Below are 20,072 nucleotides of genomic sequence, written 5' to 3'. Positions count from 1 at the left end.
CTTAAGTGTCTTACTTATCTTATTAAATGATCATGGTTAACGCTGTGTAAATAGATATTCTTACTTGCATTCAATTAACCAACATAATTACATACATTCGTGCCTCACATAAGCATTGTAAATGAAATCCATACACAATATGACAAGATGCATTAACAGGAAACAAGGACATAGAATTTGTAGAATGCTTCTCTGTATTGATATCTTCAAATGATTACAGGCTCTATCTGCCCTATGCACATAGCTGCAGGGGTCCGCGCACCTAGCTGCGGACTTCCACCCTATGCTTCTGTGCACTTAGCAACATAGCCTATACCTACACTAAGACCTGAAACTTAGACTTCTCTAAAGAATTCCTTCTTATCGCTCAAGAATTATCACTACTTAGAGCTTACTTTCTTAGCTCTTTTTATAGAATTCCATGGTCCAGAGACCATGGGTAGATCTTTACAGCTGACTTTACACTTTAAAAAATGAGGGTAGACAACCCTTTATGACTCATGACACCTTCGCGCTCTGTGACCAAAAAATGCAGAGACTTTACAACTTTATTGCAAAATTTGACCCAAAACATTGGATTTTAGCCTGAAAAATATCCTTGGGAGATCCAGTTCCCAACATATGGCAACAAACATTTTATAAAACACTCAGCTAAAAGTTGATTAGGAACATAAGTTTTGACCAGATGACGACGAAACCGTCACTCATGAATATGATCAGAGATGTGAGTAGCAGTAGTCTATTTAAAGTTGGTCAATAATTCCGTTCCAATTTCATATCGTATGGGTAACTAGAAGTGGGTTGAAAACGTGGTAGCTAAGGATGTAAAGTTATCAAAAGAAGCTCTTGGTAACTCAATGTACCACTTCACAGTCGAACCAGTAAGTAGAAAAGATGTAGTCTAATTGAATCATCATTTAGGGAGTTTGATGAACACCATAAATGAAAATTCATGACATGGTTGGACAGGTCTTCTCTAGGGTTTCCATTGAATTTCATAATATCGGAAGGAAATTTATGAGGAATCACCAGCCACCAAGGTGCATAAAGAATTGGATCATTAGTAAGCTAATTCATATCTAGTAACTAAAGTGTTGCAACAAAAGGAAAATGTCTATTGAGGTCAGGTTGAGCATAACTAGGGTAAGCGTTGGCTTGTTGGGGCCTGACCCAGGTTCAAAGTTAGTTAGCCAAACAAATATTGGTACTACTGGCCCTTTCGGCAACAGTGCATGGAGTGTGGACTGGCGTCTCACCCGAAGTAGTACGTGATGGTGCTAGAACCAGGTTTCTGCACCCTGGAGATGTCTGATGAGTTCGACTAGTCTGTGGTTTCTCCTTGTGCGTAGGTTGCTTCGCGCAATTTTCTGTTCCTCGCGACCTAATACACTACCTTCATGCATCCCTATCTAGGGGCTATGCCCCATTTTTCACTATTACCCAAGACCTTGCTTATATTCTAATATTAGTTAATTATATTTGCCTACTTAAGTGCTTTGAGTTATACTTAACAACATAAAACATTCATACAGGTGCGTGCAGTAATAAATAGTATATTTGCAAGTTATATCAATCATGCATTAACCCAAGAACAAATACACAGAATTATAACCAAGCTTCTCTTTATTGATTCTTTCCATGGTTATAGTCTAGACTCACCCTGCGCACTCAGCTTTAAGGGTCCACACACTCAGTTGTGGACTACTAGGCCTCTGCACACTCAGCTGCAGAGCCTTCTCCTACTTTACGACTCACAGACACACTCTACACTTGACTCAATCACTTAGACTTTTTCCATCATCTATTCCTTCCTTAGTTCTTTTATAAACTTAGAGCCTCACTCTATTTATACAATCCCACGGTCCGTTGACCATGGGTAGGTCTATCTGGCCAACATTACATTACAAAACTAGGGCGGACAACCCTGTGACTCTAATATGACTTCACACTCTGCACCCGCAATTCGCGGAGCTTTACAACAAGATTCGGTCAAAACTTGAGCTTTAAGCCCCAAAACATGCCTTGGTGGGCATTCCATGCCCAATAGCCCCCCAGTACAAACATCGTGACTTGCCCTCGAGTCACTCTGTCAATGCGACAATCTTGGCACGGAGTCCCTCCAACTATTCTCAAACTATGCAGAGGTCAGCAGTGCAGTGAGTTGATGCTTGCTGTATCTGTTGCATATGATGCTCTGAAACCTCTGTGTCTGTACTACTTCTCTGCATCTGTGTCGGTATCCCTTGCATTTGTTTATAGTCCCACACAGTTGATCAGATCCTTGGAGCATGAAAACTGTGCTTCTGATAGCTAGTCAGATAGTTGGGTCACCTGCGTCGGGCTTTAAGTGGCTTCCATTCACTTTGCTTGGGAAATGATCTCCATTTAGTTTGACTAGTTGTACTGTGCCTCCATCTATGACCTCATTAACAACGTATGGTCCCAGCCAATTCATTTTGAACTTTCCCGGGAATTTATCAAACTTACTATCATACAACAACACTAAATCATTTATCTTGAAGGTGTGCATCCTAATATGGCAATCGTTCCAGGCCTTCTCACACTACTTTTTCACCTATTGATGAAAGCTAGCTAGAAACCATTCCTCCTCAAGTTCTTCCAACTGCCCGAGCTTTTGTTCCAAGGCTTCGTGGTTCGTCATACCTATGAGCGCTGCTATGTGTAGACTAGGTACAATATACTCCATTGGCATGACAACTTCCATTCCATAAACTAATCAGAATGTTGTTTGTCCTTTTAGTTTCTTGCACGTTGTCCTATAAGCCCATAGTACTATAGGTATGCACAAGTCCCAACCATTGCGTTATGCATTGCATACTTTGGTTAGCATCGTCTCCAATATTTTGTTGAAGGCTTCTACTATATCATTGGCTTGTGGGTGGTACAGTGTGCTTTTCTGATGATACACCTGGAACTCTTCTGTGAGTGCACTTATGGTTTCATTTAGGAAATGTGTACCATGATCACTCATTAATATTTTTGGGTAGCCAAATAGAGTCAACACGTGTTCAAATAAAAACTTCACAGCTGCAGCGGCCGTGCAGTCTTTGACCAGCTGCGCTTCCACCCAGTGAGTCAGGTACTCCGTCGCAGTGATGATGTAGCGCACGGCCATTTTTCCCTCGGGTTTGATAGGGCCTACAAATTTGATTGCCCACTTTTCGAAGGGCTTCAGTGTCATTTGTGGATTCAAAGGCATCTCATCCCTCCGCGATGGTTTATAGGTCCTTTGATATATATCACAGACCCTACATTGTACTTTTGAATTATGATGAAGGGTTGGCCACCACAACCCTACGCGAAGAATCTTTTGTGCGGTCACTCATCCTGCATAGTGTCCTCCCGCACCGCCCCCATCTGCTTCCGCGAGGATCTAACTCCTTTCAAATTCAGGTATGCACCTTTGCTGTATCTCATCATTTCCCATTTTGTATAGGTGCCCCACAATGACAGAACAATCTGATGCACGCACCACTGATTCCTTCTTCTGTTGGACAGAGTATTCCTTCGGTGCAGTCCCTGTTGTCAGAAAGTGGATTATATCTTCAAAGTGTCCATCCGTAATGTGCACAGTAAAGAGCTGCGTGTCAGGTAACCCTTCCTCCAAACCAGTAGGTTCCTCACCCATCTCAATGTGCAACAAGTGATCCAGTCCTGAGTTCAGGCATTCAAGCTTTACCGTGACCTCAAAATCATATTCTTGGAACAATAAGAGCCACCTGCACATGCACCCCCCCAACACAGGCTTATTGACCAAGTATTTTAATGCGGAATGGTTTGTATACATCTTGAAATTCCCCCCTAGAAAATAGTGCCGGTATTTTTGGAGTGTGTATACCATAGCCAACCCCTCGCATTCGGTTGTGGAGTAGTTCTTTTCCGATTTGGATAGCCTGCAACTTTCAAATGTGATAGGGTGATCCAAGCCTTCTCCACCCTCTTGTGTGAGCACCTCTCCCAGCACTATACATGACGCATCAACATGGACATGAAACTCCACATCCCATTTTGGGAAGACCAGGATTGGAGCAGATTCCAATTTCTCTTTTAGTACATCCAAGCTCTTCATGCGATCATCATTCCAACAGAATGTGACATCATTTTTCAATAGTTTTTCCATTGGCACGGTGATCTAGGCATAGCTCTTGATGAACTTCCTGAAGTATCCTATATGTCCCAAGGTAGCATGCAACTGTTTAACACCCACGATGCTTCCAAATTCAGAATTATAGCAATTTTCGCGGGGTCTACCATTAGTCCCTGTTTGCAGACCACATGTCCCAGTAGGTTCCCAAAGGGAACAAGGAACATACACTTCTTAAGGTTCAATGCAATTTGGTTTCATCGACAAGTATCCAACATCAAGTGTAAGCTCACTACGTGGTGCTTAACCAATCCAAATACAGTCCAATCATCTAGATAGACCTCCAGGAATTTGTGGATATAATCTTTGAATTCTACAACAACTATGCGCGAAAAGATGGCTGGTGCGTTTTTTAACCCGAACGACATAACGTTGTATTGAAAGCATCCCCACTCAGTTGCAAAGGTGGTCTTACTCCTATCTTCTGGCGTGATTTTGATCTAATGGTATGCTAAAAGCCCATCAATAAACAAATAGGCTTCTTTCCCACTAACATTTTCCAATACTTCATCTGTGAATGGAGTCAGGAATGGGTCGTGCAAACAGGCGTCATTCAATTTCCTAAGGTTCATGCAAATTCTTATCTTTCCCTTTTTCTTCTTCTCCTATACTACCATAGGGCTTACCCAATCAGATTCTTCCACTGGCTCAATGATTCCAGCAGTGAGCATTTTGTCTAGTTCTACACAGACCTTTTCCTTGTAGTTGGGATTCAAGCGGTAAGACATCTCCTTAACCGGATTTGCATCGAGTTTTAGGGTGATCTTCATCATCTCTAAATCACCAATGATCCTCTTTAAGTTCATGATCTTTGTTGGGAATAAGTCTTAGTACTCGCTGAGTGACTCAGTAGCCTTATCCACCGTGGCATCATCCCAGTGGTCGCCAAGCATTGCATACTTCGTTTCTTCCTCTGTACCAATGTTTACCTGCTTTGTTTTTACTGGCACAGTAATGTCAGGGTCTTCAATAAATGGTCCTTGAACCTCGCGATATCCTTCAGTTTCTAGAATGTTAACTTTGTGTGGATCTTCATCATCTTCCTCAAGGTTTACATGGTAATGCTCCAATGCATAGCTCAACTGGGTCACCCATTCGAGCTGGAGCACTTCCATTGGCTCCTGGGGTATTTTAAAGATAGCTACTTTTACTGCTTGTAGCGCATCATCAACAGTATCCCACCAACAACCCTCAAACAGGAAGGTTAATAGGAATCCTTCGTGTAAGAAATCCCATTCATTCATGCCATGGCAGAGCTCCATTTCTATATACCAATTCATGGGTATAATATCCAAGGTATGATAGAACATGTGCACCCACTCAAGTTGGGGCTCTTCCCCATAGACCTTGGTCCACTTCGTGAGGTGTACTCGAGGATCATCTCGTCTATCATACTTGTCTTTCAACCGCATTTGAGGCTTCCCAATCATAGGCGCATTATACTTCTGCATTCATGCCAGTCCTCAAAAATTCGCTGGTGCGTACCCCACTACCTTGTGGGTGTAGTGTGTAGTACCCATTTCAGAACGTTGAAACATTGTTGTTCCGACACTTCTTTTTCAAATTTGTTCAGGAACTCCTTGAATTCACCTAATCCATCGTACATAGGCAGATCCCTTACCTATATTGCTACGCAGTGTAGTGACCTTATCATCATGTTACAGTTGAGCATGGTTACCTCCTGTAACCAGTTCTGCCATCATTCTATCTCTTCGTCAGAATCTGATGTGCAGGAGCTTTCGCACTCCCAAGATATCTGGCTATCTACGACTTGATTTACCTAATATTTCTCCTACGCAGTTATTTTGTAGATGCAGTCGAGATCGTCGTCACTATCATTGTCGCACACTGGCTCTGTGTAGCACGATCCTTCCACAGGGTCTAAAGGTACCACTACACGGAGTGACCTTTTCTCAAAAATCATCTTGCACTTCTTTAGATTTATCACTCCATTCATGTCAGTGGCCCAATCTATTCCCAATAGCGTGGGATAGGGATCATTGTCATCAACAATGTCTACCACTTCGAAATCTACTAATGCGCTCGCACCTTCGATATCTACTGTTATTCCCTGCAATCTTCCCATAGGTAGGATCTTTTGCTAGTTCGCCATTCACAGTTGGATAGGGGACCATTGCAGTTCTGACCTACCCATACGCTCCCATGTTTGCTTGGCAGGACGTTCGCGTCTGATTCTAGATCCAAAATCACTTCATCCATTTCATATTCCATGATCTGTGCAGTCAATCTCATCTCTCTTCTTGTTCACATCGCGTGCTTCCCAAGCTTCTAGACTACGCGCAGTTCTCCTGGCATGGTCCCAACACATCTAGTTATGATTTACTGTAGTCCCTTCATAGCCTTGTTGTCACACAGTAGCTTCATGCATGTCTCCGAGAATGTAGTGAGCATCGATGGGTCCATTTCTAGCTCCAAATTGTCCTTACTTCCCTAAGTGGAGGCATCGTGAAGCTCTTCTTAGCTTCCATGAATGTCTCCTTAGCGCAGTCCAAATCAAATTCTGGTTCCTTTGCTGGTGCTTTGCGAACCTAGGTACTTTCTTCGGGTTGCTTGCCTTTGTCATCCCCTATCGTAATATCACTCAGGAGCATGATATTTACATTCAGATATTCCTTGTGCATCTCAGACCGCATCATTTGCAGGCTCTGAGTTGGGGGAGGTTAGAGTGCTCTTTTATCGCGCAACCTCACTATCAACGTGGGATAGTCCTCTGTCTCATGATCGAACAATGTACAATACAAGCACGATGGTCATGTCAGGTTCACATAGTCGTGAGCATAATGTCCTGACCCTCCGCAATTGTAACATATCAATTTATCATGACCTTTTCCTGGTCTCATTCCTCCTCAGCCTCATCCACTCCCATGAAATCCGATGCGCGCCATTCCTGTGTTTTAATCAAGGGCCCGTGTTTCAACCTAACTCTGTAGGTAGGAGTCCTATCTATCATGAGTTCATAACTTCTACAGGTGCGGTCATCATGGCCTACTAACTTGTAGAAATCACAGAACGAATGCTGGGAATTCCGCGTATACTTTTGTAATATATGGTAGTTATATGTAGCATGCTTCCCTCCTATTTGACAATTCATGCACCATAATGCAGGCACCACACTAGGCCCTATTTGTGCATTTGGTCTCATTGGCATTGGTCCTCCTCCTACGAGGTAATTTGCAAACATCAGGTAATGGTCCTTGTCATGCCCTTCGCCCTTGCACTTTATACACCATACCTCATCGCATACTTCTAGAGGAGTTGTCCTGTCTTGTTTCAAACTATTCATCTCCAGACACAATTTTTTCAACTACACGTGGATTTGCTAGACTCCCAGGTTAGGATCTTGTATCGGAGTCTCATGCAATCTCATCGCGACCTCCAAAGCTTTAGCTTGATTTTGTAGCATTTGTTGCAATAATGCATTCCATAGATGCAGTGTTAACGAGGCTACAAACCATTCATGGTGTTTCCCATCTATTAAGGTCATGTTCGCTTCCCAAATTGTGCACTTCAGCCTTTGATCCAGCTCCCATGGGGTTTCGCCTGGTAGCATTGTGATTTCCTTGAATTTTGGTTGTTGATGAAGTAGCAGGTGCCTACAGAGCCTGGGATGGGAGGTCATATATCCAAATAACCCAAGCCAAATGCTGCTATGTTGAAACTGATGAATGTGAAGTAGGTGCCTACTAAAGTGGAGTGGGAGGGCACGTCTCCAATGGGAACCCACTTTGAATGCTGCTCCAAAATTAAAATGGACATAACTCGGTCAATATAACTCAAAATATTTATTATAACATGTTTTTGGAAGTATAAGGACCATTTTTCATCTTCCCATGTATTGGAAATCCTTACCTGGACATTCTAGAATCTCATATTCGCGCTGCAGTTTTTCTGCCATTGCTAAAGTTCTGAAAAAAATAGTTGATTTTAAATCAGCGATATGTTCCACATCTAAACTCCGATTCAACCCTTTTTTTTTGGGAATTGGGTGATTTTTCAAGAGGATCTCAGATCTACAATTCTTTTTTTTAAATTCTGCACAAGAACTTCATAAAAAATCTACTAGTTGTTAACATAAAAAATTTCTACAACATAGCTGATTTGAAATCAGTGATATCTCCCTCATCCAGATTCTGATTCGGTCGATTTTTTTTTTGAAAAAAATTCCTGCAAAAAAATGAAAAAAGAAAAATTCTTCCTGCTTGGCCCAAGAAAGTGCTCTATGGAGGTCACACTATGTGCCTGAAGTTTGTTGAATATTGTTGAAAAAATTTGGAACTGAAATATGCATGAAGCCCTCATTCCCATGGAATCATAACCTGCTCCGATACCATTGATCCAGATCTTCGGGGGAGGCCCTCAAGATCTAAAATATTGAAATGGATCTTGGGGGCGAGGCCCCGAAGATCTGAAAATTTGAAATTTCCAGAAGAAAAAGAGGAGAATGCCCAATAAACAAAACCACAAAGAAAACTTTTATTAAAACTGATAATAATTGTAAGGACTACATTGTGGTAACCAATCTCTCCTTTTACAAAATGTGACTTGTTACTTATAGTATTTTTCAGTTACAATACCACGGGTCAATTCCATGGGTGAATGAATACAATGGGTGGATGTCATAATACCATGGGTCAATTCCATGGGTGAATGAAAACCATGGACGGATGTCACAATACCATGGGGAAATACCATGGCTGAATTAATACCATGGGTGGATGTCACTTACAATACCATGGGTAAATTCCATGGGTGGATGAATAACATGGGTGGATGAATACCATGGGTTGATGCCATTTTCCATTCGAATCATTAATGATCCAGGTGGATATTGGTGGCCACCCACCAATTCCACCTAGATCCCCACCATTGCTTCTTTCAATTTTTCAATTTCCTTAATTGTATCACAGTTTACAATTCTTAGCAATTTTTCGGGTCCCAAACTTCTGGAGCCGTTTTGAGGCCTTAAAAAACGTTTTTTTGGAAATCTACTGCCAACAATTTTTTCATCTAAAACCATCTCTTCCATTGTAGCCCTCGAAGAGATCTTTCCAACGGGCTATCATGCACGTCAAACAGAGATAATATGACCAAGTCACGACCTCGGGAAGTTGGTTGTCCAACTCACCCCAATGGGGCCCATAAACTCTTAGTGTTACATCTCCTCAGGTTAGGTTTTTTGTTGTTTAGGGTTTGCTCTTATTGTTTAATAAAAAATGGCCCTTGAGCCTCATTGTAGTTTAGTTCAGAGGCATGTAGTCGCCACATCTCTTCTTAGAGATAAGCTACCATTGCCCTAGCTGGTGTATTTCCATTTCTGTTTGTAAGCATATTTCAGTATTTTACATTAATGAAATGAAGTATTATTTCCACTACATCTTTGTGTTTATCGTTATCTCTGTAATTTTTTGTGTTCCTATTTAAATTCAGATCAGTGGGATCAGTGGTATCAGAGTGGTCTGCTTTTTTTCTCTATTTTTCTTTGCATGTCCCCAACGAGGTCGGGATATAAGGAGTTAGGGCTTGAACTGGTCAAACCTTTGCAAGACTAGCCTTGCAAATCCTGACGGCCTCCCATGGTAGATGAAAAAAAAGACAAAGAATCAAGAGATCCTATCAAAATATTGCTCGAAGAAGCCCTTGAGTGACAAAGGAACGCGATGATGAACAAATTTCCCCAGATCCTTCAGCGGCTACCCAAGGGCGACGCATCGGCTTCCAACAACTACTCTGGAAACGCCACACCGTTTAAGGTACAAGTTAATTTTGAAATCCCCATATTCAAGGTTTAGATAGACACAGATGCCGTTGATAAATGGTTAAATCTACTAGAGGGTTATTTTTCTTTTCATGATTTTTCCAGTCAGGAAAAGATTATTTTTGCTCTTCTCAAAGCAGCCCCCCACGTCAAGGACTGGTGGGAAACCTATTGCGAGCAGAAGGATGAAAGTACAGGCTCACTATTTTCAGCCACACCCACTTGGAATTAATTCTGGGATACCATCAAGAAGCAATACTACCCTGTCGAAAACTATGAGGATCAATGCATAAAGTGGACCACGTTGTGGCAGGGAAGGGACCAAGACTTGTCGGAGTTTACTAATATTTTCCATACCCTTCACACAAAGTTTGGTATCAAGGATTGGGAGTAGAATTTGGTACTCAAATAGCACAGGTGCTTGCACAAGTACATCCAGGAAAAATAGAATTCCTGAACTTCTCCTCGCTCAGCACAGCATAACGATATGCCATCAAGGTCGAGCAAAAGTTTAAACAAAAAAAGTGAGACATTGGATCTATGTATCGGAAGCAAGGGGAAGGTGACCCCAAACTGTAGAACAAAGGAAAAGGCCAAGGCGAGGTAGTCCAAGACAACCCACCAAAGTTGCAAGAAAAGAATAGCACCACGAAGCCGAAAAAGGACACAGGGAAAGTGGTGTGAGTTCCATAAGAGCTCCACTTACAACACAAGTGAGTGTCAGGCCAAGAAGTCACTAGTGGCCAAGCTAAAGGTTTAAGAATCAGATGCATGTTTCGACTCTGAGTCAGAATGTGATGAGGGGAATGACAAAGGGAGGTAGATTATTGATGCGGAGCCCAATGCCACTGTTGCCACCATGAAGATCCAGAAGGAGGAACCCGAAGATCCAGAGGAGGAGGAGCGTCTCTTCCACTCCCAAATGTGGGTAAAGGGATCCCTGCTATAGTTCATTGTTGACAATGGGAGCCAAAAGAACCTCATTTTGGTAGAGGTCATGAAGTGATTGGGCTTACCGACCACAACACATCCATAATTGTACACCATTGGGTGGCTTCACCAAGGACGGGATCTTCACGTGAGCCAGTAGTGTCACCTTCCATACAACATCAAGCCCTTCACGGATGAGGTATTGTGTGACATTTCTCCCCTTGAAGTTTGTGATGTATTATTAGGACAACCATACTTGTGGAAGCGACATGCTATGTATGAATCAAGACCCTGTGTTGTTATTGTTACTTTGGGAAATAAGTTGTACAGGATATCGGAGGTAGCACCACCTACTTCCATCTCTTTGGTTGCTACAAAACAATGCAGTAAGCTTATTTCCAAAATCAGTAAATTTGTTTTCCTGGTGATACACCCTCAAGGAAAGAAGAAGACGGTGGCCATGACCTCTAGATAGGGCCCCTCCGCACGACAACTACATATGGAAAAGTTCGTGGAGGAGTATGAGGACATCTTCACCTCCCCTGTAAGGGTTCCTCTTCACTGTCAAGTCAAGCACTCCATCAATCTGACCCTAGGTGCACCACTACCCAATGGACCAATCTATCGACACTCCGTTCTAGATAATGATGAAATCAAGAGGTAGATTCAGGAGGTGTTGTAGAAAGGTCACATCCATCCGAGTTCATCACCCTATGGAAGCCCGATCGTGTTGGTACAGAAGAATGATGGGACTTGGAGACTCTGTATTGACTATCGGGCACTGAACACAATCACTGTCCATAACAGGTACCCGACCCCATGGATTGATGACCTCTTGGACCAACTAAAGGGGGCAAAATATTTCAGTAAGATCAATTTGAAGTTAGGATATCACCAAGTATCAATCGAACCCTCCGATGTGTGGAAGCTTGCCTTCAAAGCCAAGGAGGGCATTTTCGAATGGTTGGTTATACCTTTCGGATTGACGAATGCTCCCGCAACCTTCATGAGGCTAATGGATAACATCTTGCAGCCATTCACCAACTCATTTGTAGTGGTATACTTGGATGACATCCTGATCTTCAACAAGAGTTGGGAAGAGCACCTCCACTACATCCGACAGGTTCTCCAAACACTGCGGCAACACAAGTTATGTGCCAATTTGGAGAAATGCACTTTTGGCATGACCCAAGTTTAGTATCTATGATACATTATTGATGAACAGGGGGTGCATGTGGATCCAGCCAAGATCCAAGTCATTCGAGATTGGCCATCTCCAACCACTCTGATAGAGCTCCGCAACTTTCTAGGTCTTTCCAACTTCTACCACAGTTTCGTGTTGGGAATTTTCTCATATCACTTGGTCCTTGAGTCAAGTCACCAAGGGAGGAGTGAAAGAAAAATTATTTTGGTCTGAATCTCAATAGAAGGCATTCATAGAGTTGAAATATAGCCTCTGCTTGGCACCAGTGCTCGCATTACCAGACTTGTAACAATGATTTGAGGTCGAGACAGATGCCTCTGACTATGCTATTGAGGCAGTCCTTACTCAACATGGGCTTCCAGTGTCATATCACAGTGAGACACTTTCAAACACAGTCCAAAATTATCCCACCTATGACAAAGAGATGTATTCCATTGTGCAAGCCTACCGACAATGGAAGCATTACATTTTGGGGAAGGAAATAGTCATCCACACAGACCATCGACCCCTATAGTTCATACAGACCCAAGGGAAATTACAGAATGATCACCATTAGAAGTGGTCCACATACCTACAATAGTTCCATTTGAATATCATGTATAAGAAGGGAAGCATTAATAATGTTGCAGATTGTCTCAGTCGACCACCAATCATGGCGTTAACCACCATGCTCAGCTCTTGTGGGCACGAGACTTCAGATTGGCCACTTCTCTACAAAAGTGACCCAGAATTCGGCCACACATACTAGACACTCTTGGGGGGTTAGCATGTTCTATATTTTCACCTCTAGGATGCCCTGTTATGCCACCTGGGTCATCTTTGTGTTCCTTCAAGTGAGCATGCCAAGATGATTTGGGAAGCACACTACAGTCAGGCTGCTGGGCATTTCGGGGTCGAGAAAATGGTGGTAGTACTGCAGACATATTTCTATTGGCTGAATTTTCGACAGGATGTCGAGAAGTACATCAGATCATGCACTTCCTACAACATTTCCAAACTAACCATCAAGAAGAAAGGCCTTTATACCCCACTGCCTACCCCTAATAAACCTTGGGAATCCATCTCCATGGATTACATGTCAGGCCCTCCTTCCACTAAGCATGGAAATGACTGTGTTTTTTGGTCGTCGACAGGTTCTTAAAGATGGCCATTATAGTAGCCTGCAAGAAGAATATCATAGCCGAAGCCACTGCTAAACTATTCTTTGAATGGGTGTAGGTACACTTTGGGATCCCACATTCTATTATCTCATATCAGGATAGCAGTTTCCTCAGTACATTTTGGTCTAGTCTCTGGTCGATGCTAGACACCAAACTCACTAAGTCCACAGCCTTCCATCCTCAAACTGATGGCCAGACAGAGGTTGTCAATAGGATGATCGCACACATTCTACGCATGTACAACTCAGAGCATCCATGCACATGGGACGAGAGCCTCCCCTATGTTCATCATAGCTACAACTGAGCTCTCCACAGCTTGACTGGCCACAACCCTTTTCAAGTGGGCTTGGGATTCTAGCCACTATGTCCCATTGATGTGGCCATGCCATTTGCAGCTACTCACGTAGATTCAGCTCATGTCCAGTATAAAACAGATAAAGAAAATAGCTTCATTGAGCACATCCAACATATTCACCAGTAGCTCCCTAACATTATGGAGAAATCAAATTCTAGGTATAAGCAATGACGTGATCAACATCGGGTGCCACACAAGTTTCAGGTGGGCGACAAAGTCTAATTACATTTGCAAAAGGAGTGCCTTACTAGAGCCTATCGGAAACTCAGACCACTCCAATATGGTCCTTACACCAATACCAAAGTTGTGGGAGATAATGCATTTGAGCTCAACATTCCCCCATTCCTTGTCCTACACCCAGTGTTTAACGTGGACCGCCTTCGGCTGTACTTTCCACCATTACTAGACACATCCGACATTGCAGAATAGCTCACACCAATAGAGTTAAATCCAAATTGCATGGAACAAGCTGCAAATGATCATATCATGGACACACAGATCAAGCACACTCGCAAGCAGCATATCCAACTGTATCAAGTTTTCAAAGCAAGCCAACTCCTCCACTAGAGTAAGTGGCTCACCAAGGACCAAGTTCAGCAGAATTTTCCTCATCTCATGGAGGAACTCAATGCAATGGGGACTATTGCTTCCTAAGGGGGGAGGAATGATCCAGGTGGATATTGGTGTCCACCCTCCAATTCCAGTTGGACCTCCACCATTGCTTCTTTCACTTTTTTAGTTTCCTTAATTGTAGCACAATTTACTATTTTCAATAGTTTTTCAAGTCCTAAACATCTGGAGCCGTTTTGAGGCCCTAAACGACATTTTTTGGAAATCTATTGCCATCGATTTGTTGTCTAAAATTTCCTTTCTTTCATAGTCCTTGGAGAGATCTTTCCAACAGGCTATCATGTGCATCAAATGGAAATAATATGACCAAGTCACAACCTAGGGAAGTTGTTTGTCCAACTCACCCCAACGGGGCCCATAAACTCTTGGTGTTACATCTTCTCGGGTTAGGGTTTCGGTTGTTTAGGGTTTGCTATTATTGTTCAATAAAAGAAAAGCCCTTGAATCTCATTGTAGTTCAGGAGGCATGTAGCCACCACATCTCTTCTAAGAGATAAGCTACCATCGCCCTAGCTAGTATTTCCATTTCTGTTTGTAAGCATATTTTAGTATTTTACATTAATGAAATGAAGTATTATTTCCATTGCATCTCTGTGTTTATGGTTATCTCTGTAATTTTTTATGTTCCTATTTAAATCTGGATCACACCATGCAGTGGTCCTTGTCATGCCCTTGGCCCTTGCACTTTACGCACCATACCTCATTGCATACTTCTAGATAAGCCATCCTATCTTGTTTCAAACTCTGCATCTCCAAACACAAATTTTTCAACTGCGCATGGATTTGTTGGACTCCCAGGTTAGTGTTGTGGGGAAAAATGCCTATGCAGGATGATCCTATCCACCTAACGTGTGACAGTGCCTTAGCAACAAACAGAAACAACTATTCTAGTATTCTTCCTTTATGAATTAAGAATGAAGAGAGATGGATGGACTAACCGGTGTCTTTCGTTTGTCCCTCGATCTAGTTTCTCTTCTCTTTGAGAGTTCCCAACTACTTGCCTTCTCGATCGCCCAGCTAATGAAATTCCTATCTTCACCTTCCCTCAAAGCATTAAGCACCCAATGATTCCAATCTCAAACCAACAACAATTCTTTGCAATAACAAAATTCCAGCCTCTAGATCTCATGGAGGAGAGATCCATATATAGATGTTTGGAGAGAGGATGAGTCAGCTTGAGATCTGACTAGTGTCCTCTCCCTCTGTCAGTTCTTGATTCAACTTGGAGGTTCTTGCTTCCACTTGGAGATTGGGAACCTCTTACTCATCACTAGTCGAATTCACTGAGGCAAGTGTCATTGAGGAAGATTCTGGAAGCTTCCTGGGTCTTGACACCTCTTGGAATGAACTTGCCATTTGTCAACTCTCGCTCAACGCACCCTGGTAGTGCTTCTACCTGCGTTGCAGTGCAGGTAGCCAGTGTTGTCTTTGCATTTCAGCGCAGACAGCTAGTGGAGCCACTGAATTGATCCTGAATTGACTTGTTTTTTAGCAGTTTCTGGTGGAGAACTTCTGTGAATTGCTGTGGTTTGTTAGCCTTGTTCCTCTAGGGGTAGGAACAACATGTTTAGGGACTTTGGATCCCTTAGATTATGGACATTTCATGCTTATAGCTGTAAGGCACAAAAATGTCTATAACAGTTGCCCCCTAAAGTATGAGGCCGTTTATCGGGTGAAATGCTTTATCAGGAGGATCCGAAGTTCATTCATTGCTGGGAGGAGACCTGTAATACAATACAAAACAATACACTATTTTTCATACTGCTTTCATAATCTAGCTGAGGTGGGCATTCCCATGCTCAACATTATAAATTCATTTTCCTGTACATAGAACAGGCAATCGTCTGATGGTAGACTGATAATTTTGATGAAATTATCATCCTTTGGGTAGGATGATTATCTGCTGCAATGATGTACATGTCAATGTCTTTATTTTTCCTAAATATATATCACAGCCCGGATGGATGAAACTAGATCCGGGGTCTTCAAACTCGTTCGATCTTCACTCTAAGTACAAGTCAATCCATGTGAGAAATGTTCTGAAGTCGAACATGGAAAGACATCGCTTGATTACCGGTCAATGAGGTAAACCGTTAACAAGCGCGAGAGGAATCACCGATAATGATAATGACCCTCAAGGTACTGCAGTACAATTCACGTGGTGTGAATAAAGGACTTGGCGTCGAACACCACGCAAAATCTTTCGGTCGAAGGTCATTGATGTATACCTGTCACCGGAAGTGAGAAACTTGCCATTGAGGCATGCAAGCTTCAAAGTACTGAAGGGGTTGTTCCTAGATCAACTTCTTGGATAATGAGCTGATGTTGACAAGAAGCGATCCATCAAAGGAGGGCCTTAATGAATCCCACATCAATGACACGGAACGGAGCTAATGATTTTGATGGAGGTGAAAACGATCTGTGACATATGATTCAGGGTGGTGGTCATGAAAGGATGAAGGATAATGTACGACAGTGGATGGGACACGGTTGACTTTTTCTGAACGACTTCTCTTGAACATATGGCGACACTGATGCGATGGATCGGTAGCATTACCCCAAATATGGATGGTATGGCGAGACCATGGTGATGTGACCGGTGAATGAAACAACCCAACCCGATTGTGGTACGGAGGAAAAGTGTCATGTTCAAGAGCGACTTGCTACCATCAAAGTTTTCTGGAGTTTCTCCCAAGTTTTCCCCAGTCATTGCTGAACAATACCTCTTTATTTTTGTCAAGCTTGAGGAGGATAACATATGCTTGTTCTATAACCTGCCCTTCGGGCAAGCCCATCGCTATGTTTTAACGAGCCTAGCGATAGTGAAACTCGTTCTCGTCTAAAGACAAGTTTGTCGCTATTTAATGATTTTAACGAGTCTAAAGACAAAGATCACTCGGTCCTTTTCATTTTTAGAGAGTCTGAAAAGGTACATAAAGTTAACTCCAAAAGTCCTTTTTCGTCATCTAATCCCTTAGGTCCGAAAAAGTATAAAACAATACAGAAGGGATGAGTTTTCGATAGTTTTAACGAGCCGAATAAAACAAGCGCTCGATCTTTTTGTGCAATAATCCCTCAAGTCCAAAAAGATTAAAATCTAGAGGAGGGATAACACTTCCTGTCCCTTTAACGAGCTGGAAGGCCAAGGACTTGACAATCTTTTCATATTTCATGAGTCAGATGAAAAGAGCTTAAAGAAGACTCGTCTTTTGAGGAACGAGTGATGAAACAGGTTAGCAGCTGATTCCAGGTACAGGTTGGAATTTTCCAATCACGGCAGTATCACAAGGATGGCTAGTGAAATCACTCTTCGCAGCTGTTCCTCAAAATGGGTAAACAAACATATGGAGGTGAACGATCGGCCAATGGAAAAGTGGAGGTGACGGGCAAACACGACCAAGGATTTAATGGCTGATGATATTACATTCACTGCGGTTATTTACCGGGTAGTTCATTTTTTAACGAGCTTAAACGCGGATTGAAACACTTGCTCGATCTTATGTTTATTTTTTAACGAGCATGAACTATGTGCTAAAACTGCTCGAATCTTGCATTTATTTTTTAACGAGCATGAACTGTGTGCTAAAACTGCTCGATTACCCAGTCATATGATAAGAATGTCTCATTAAGATTCTATTTTTTATGGAGCTTCATCTTACAAAGCTATGCCCCGCATCCTTTCGTTATGCAAGTTCGGAAACGACTAATCCTACGAGTTTAAAGGGTTAGACCTACAGGTTTAAAGGGAGGACCTAAAAATTTAAAAAATAAATAGCCGCCCCTTACTTGCACTCCGAAAGGTTTGCATGCCCCCAGGTATAAAACAGAGTTTCAAGGTTACCCCTACTTTACTCCGGCAAAACAATTGTTTTACCGAGAGAGGCCTACCTCTTTCAGGTTACCAACGATTGCTCTATTCGTGGCCACGAATAAAACACTTCCTCTGCGATGTCTACCAAAATAGACAAAGGTGAGCGACGATGCTCGCCAACTCACATAACTTTGACAAAAGAATCTTATTCTAGAACAACCCCTCTTCCACTCACGGACGGGGTACGGACTAGTCATATTCTCCCACGGAAACCTACCCTATACCCAAAGTTTTCCTGCTGAAGCAGACCAGGACGCATGCCCCCTGGGTTCCAGTCATATCCTCCCGGATTACTCGCGCTCATCAGGAGGATGGACCGTGGGTTGAGACATTTCTTGCGTGAAGAGACCATTTAGGGATGGTATATGACTATTTGCGATGCGTGATCTGGGAAATGAAAGCTGGTCCACGAGCTTGACCACTCTTCCTTCGTGCGGAAAACACATTACTCTAAAGAGTGAGGAGACGATGGCTCCCATGCAATATATATAGTCTCGTCCAAGGAGTAGGTTATAATCCAAGGGTCCTTGAACGACCATCACGTTCATTTGAACGGTCTTCCCTTTCAATGTTATGGGCACATTAGGGAGGATCCCTAAAGGTCGACTGGTTCCTTTATCAAAGCCTGTCAGATTTCTCATTTCAGGCAAAAGCGCTGGCAAACCAAGCGCTTTCCAAGCAATAGAGGAAAGGATACTCACAGATGCCCCCTCATCAATGATAGTGCCAGCCATTACCATTCTGTATATTTGAACGATAATCCTGAATGGTATGCTTGCCGGCAAACGGGGTCTGCCTAGTTGGTTCAAGTCGAACGAGACAACTAGGTTGCTTGGTGGTGGGACCGAGTAGACGGCCGGATATGACTCTGACGAAGTTCCTTCCTGCGATAAAGGAATGGGCAAATTGCCCCCTTGTTCATCGGAGTCTATGTTGATGAAGAGAATTTGGACGGTGTCGTCTTTATTCTCCTCTATGATGGTATCATTCGAAGATAGAGCCTTTGAAGGCAAAACCGGGTCAACTGCCGCCTCAACCTTTTGACTTTCGTCAGGTATGGATTCAGACGGTTCATCCTCAATGATAGGTGCTTTGGCTGACCACCTGAGCGGGCCAGCCGGATTCTCAACTGGTGAAGGACTTGGCAGGAGTTTTTGATATCCAGGAGGAAGTCGCACTGGTAAAACCGGGAAATCTTCCAAAACTCGTTTAGCCTCGTCTAAGAAGGGACAACGGTGGATGGCATGGTCGCCTTCACATAGTTTGCAGGGAAATCTAGCTTTCCCTCTCTGTCCTGTGACTTCACTTTCACTAGTTGACGGTGAGCTGTCAACATGGCTATCAGAGGTTGACGCCACCGAATTGTGCAAACGGGGAGACCAGTCCCTTAGTATCCGAGGGATGCAGGGAAAGTCTCTATGGAAGTGGTCTCCCTTGCATATGACACATGACGATTTAGGCCTAGTCAGTGCTGTGTGTGGATTTTTGTCAGACGCCACTTGTTTGCCCCCAGTCGCTTTTGGCTCCTTCTTCTTCTTCTCTTTTTTCTTCTTTTCCTTCTTCTCCTTAGGAACTTGGTTTTTTGTTTTACCAGTTCCGTCAAGCGAAGAGGAAGGAGGAGAGGGAGAATTAGATGAAGTAGAAGGCTGGTGGGTAACTCTGGTCTGGTCTGACTGTTGATTCGACTGTTCAGGAATAGTGGTGTTCTGAACGACATTGGTTGAGAAGAGCCAGACCGGCAGGCCAATTGTCAGTCCTGGAAGCAACAATGTGGTCATATGGGGCGCACCAACATCTCCCCAAGAGGAGAAGGGACTAGGATTTCCACCAAGGGGAATTCCTTGGTTGGTGTGCTCCATTTTCTCAACCTAAATATCAACGCAGGAATAGGGGTGATTGTTCCGTTTAAAATAAATTTTAACGACGCTTTAGACACAACTTGCTTTTTCTATTTTAAAGAGTCGAGAAAAAGCTAAAGATG

This window comes from Pinus tabuliformis, chromosome 5_2, assembly GCF_031772625.1.
Source record: "Pinus tabuliformis cultivar Carrire ecotype Pingquan chromosome 5_2, CPIR1, whole genome shotgun sequence".
Classification (NCBI taxonomy): domain Eukaryota; kingdom Viridiplantae; phylum Streptophyta; class Pinopsida; order Pinales; family Pinaceae; genus Pinus; species Pinus tabuliformis.
This window is presented reverse-complemented; position numbering follows the sequence as displayed.